This window comes from Pezoporus wallicus, unplaced genomic scaffold, assembly GCF_028554395.1.
Source record: "Pezoporus wallicus isolate ANWC-B61680 ecotype Strahan unplaced genomic scaffold, APGP_CSIRO_Pwel_v1 contig_14213, whole genome shotgun sequence".
NCBI classification, from domain to species: Eukaryota; Metazoa; Chordata; class Aves; order Psittaciformes; family Psittacidae; genus Pezoporus; species Pezoporus wallicus.
The window spans coordinates 77,034-80,067 of record NW_026642174.1 but is presented as its reverse complement, the minus strand read 5'-3'; positions in this window follow the sequence as shown (position 1 = coordinate 80,067).

Below are 3,034 nucleotides of genomic sequence, written 5' to 3'. Positions count from 1 at the left end.
CCCGTTGCCCCGCCCCTTCCGTTTGCGTCACTCCGTAGCCGTAAAAGGAGGCGTGGCCCGTCCCCGGCCCTCCCCTCCCGCAGCCCCGCGCATGCCCTGTCAGCGCCGCAGCGCGGTCACCTGCGGCCGCCCATGGCAACGGGGCTCAGGGCCGGCCCCCCCCGCCCCAGCAACGGGTTACTATGGCAACCGAGCCCATGGCAACCAGGCCCATGACAACCAGGACCCCCCACCCCAGGGGTCCCCGCGGCTGTTCTACCCCTTCCCACCACCCCCCTCCGCCGCTGTCCTCAGGTGACCCCGTAGCTGAGGGCAGCGTTGTGCACATGCGTGTGCAACTGCCTCACACATACATGTGCACCACCTTGACGCGCGTGTGCAACCACCTCTCACATACATGTGCACCGGCTTTACATGTGTTTGCAACCACCACACACATACATGTGCACCGGCTTTACATGTGTTTGCAACCACCTTGCACATACATGTGCACCAGCTTTACATGTGTTTGCAACCGCCTTGCACATATATGTGCATCGCCTTTACACGTGTGTGCAACCACCTCGCACATACATGTACACTGCCTTTACACATGTGTGCAACTGCTTTGCACATACATGTGCACCACCCTTACACGTGTGTGCAACCACCTCACACATACATGTGCACTGCCTTTACATGTGTTTGCAACCGCCTTGCACATGCATGTGCACTGCCTTTACACGCATGTGCAACTGCTTTGCACATACATGTGCACCATCTTTACATGTGTGTGCAACTGCCTCGCACATACATGTGCACCACCTTTACACATGTGTGCAGCCGCCTGGCACATACATGTGCACTGCCTTTACACATATATGCACCATGGCACCTAAACGGGGTCACCAGGATTATCCTCCCCAGGAACCCCTTCCCCAGGGATGGGCAGAACCGGGTGACCTGGCACAGTGACACCATGGCACGGTGACACCACGGCAGCGTCACCAGGGCACGGTGACACCACAGCTCACTGCCACTGCCGGTCCACAGGGCCTCCCACTGGGGACAGGTTACAAAGGGACCCCCCCAACCTTTCTGGGCCTTTGTGCACCCCAGTTTGGGTCCACGGGGGGACACCGGGGTGTCACCGTCCCACTGTGGCCTTGCCATGGTGCTCCTGAGTCCCAGGGAAGCTCCAATGTGTCCCCATGGACCAACAGATGCCACAGCATCCCCATCCCATCTCTGTGGCATCACCACGGCGCCAGCTCCAGCTCCAGCTCTGAAGCCACAAACCGGCCTCGGACATGGTGTGACCGGAATGACACAACCGGGACATCCCATCTCTGCGGTGTCAGGTGTCACCGGATGCATCCGGCTTTTCCCTTCTCCTGCTCCTTCCATCTCCCCCCCCAGCCCCGGAGACCCCCCCATCCGGCAGCACTGGCAGCTGAGCCCGGTTGTGGCCGCACCGGCTGCCGGCACTGCGGGACGTCCATCTGCACCGGGCACCTGCTGCCAGGACATGGGGGGGGGCCGGGATGCACCGGGATGGAGGGAACCACGTCCCCTTGCGGCGATGGCACCAGCCCCTGGCCTCCGGTGGGGCCCTGCTCTACCGGTGTGCTCTCACCGGGATTTTGGGGTTCCCCAACACCCCGAGGCGATGCCCCCGGTAGCAGGGATAGGGACGGGGCAGATTCGGGGTACGGGGGGAAGTGGGTTAAGGCCCCCCTTCTCTGCACTGGCTTCGTGGCAGAGCAGCTGCAGGGCCGGACAAAAGCAGGGCCGGGACAAAGGCGCTGACGTCAGGCACGGGGCTGGGGGCACCAGGCGACCTAGTTCCAGGCAATGGACAATGGACCCCCCTTGCCATGGCCACGGTGTCCCCACCCGCCATCCCCCCCCACGCTGTGTCCATGCGCAACTTCACACGTGCCCGTGCAGGCCTTCACATGTGCGGGTTCACACCTTCAAATGTGCCCCTGTACAGCCCTGGCTCTCCATGCCCATGGCTCTGCACACAGGAGGCTCTCACCCCTGGGGCTTTGCACACCCGTTCCACACCCGGTTGTGAACACCTGTTTTCGAGCACCCATTTTTGAACAACCGTTTTTCCACACTCATTTTTGAACACCCGTTTTTCCACACCCGTTTTTGAACACCTGTTTTTGCACACCCATTTTTGAACACCCGTTTTTGCACACCCGTTTTTGCACACCCATTTTTGAGCACCCGTTTTTGCACACCCGTTTTTGCACGTCCGTTTTCCACACACATTTTTGAACACCTGTTTTCAACACCCGTTTTTGCACACCCGTTTTTGTACACCCGTTTTTCAACACCCCTTTTTGAACACCCATTTTTGCACACCCTTTTTTTCCGCACCCGTTTTTGAACATGCGTTTCGCAGCCGTTTTTACCCGCCTGCAGCCCCCCCTTCCATTCCATTCCATTTCATTCCATTCCATTCCCCCCCCGCCCCGCTCCATCACCGCGCTCATTTGAGCCTTCCCGGGGCGGCGGAGGAGGAGGAGGAGGAAGAGCCCCGCGGGCAGGGGGGGAGCGGGAGCAGAGGCAGGAGGAGGAGGAAGAGGAGGAGGAGCAGCAGCAGCAGCAGCATCGCGGAGGCTCTGCCGCAACCCGGGCCGATGGGCTCCACCGCCCCGCTGCTACCGGGGGGCTGACGGCGACCCCCGGTGCCAAGGGGGGGCCCCTCTCCGCCGCTTCCCTCCCTCCCTCGCGCCGCTTGGATCCTTTGGGAATTGCTTCTTTTCTTGGGGGGGACGCGGATTTTTTGGGTGCCTTCCCCCCTTGGCGCAGCCGCCGCCCCCCCCTCCTTGCTCTGCATCGGGGCCCTTCAACCCCCCCCCCCAACCCCCCTCCGTCGCACCGGGAGCCGCAGAGCGGGACCCCCCTCCATCCTCCGCTGCTACCGGAGCGGGGGGGGGCTGCGCGGCGGGAGGATGCTCGGGCCGGTTCCCGCTGCCCCCGGCCCCGCCGCCGCCTGAGCGACCCGCCCCCGGCCGGGACCGGGGGGTCCGGCCCCCCC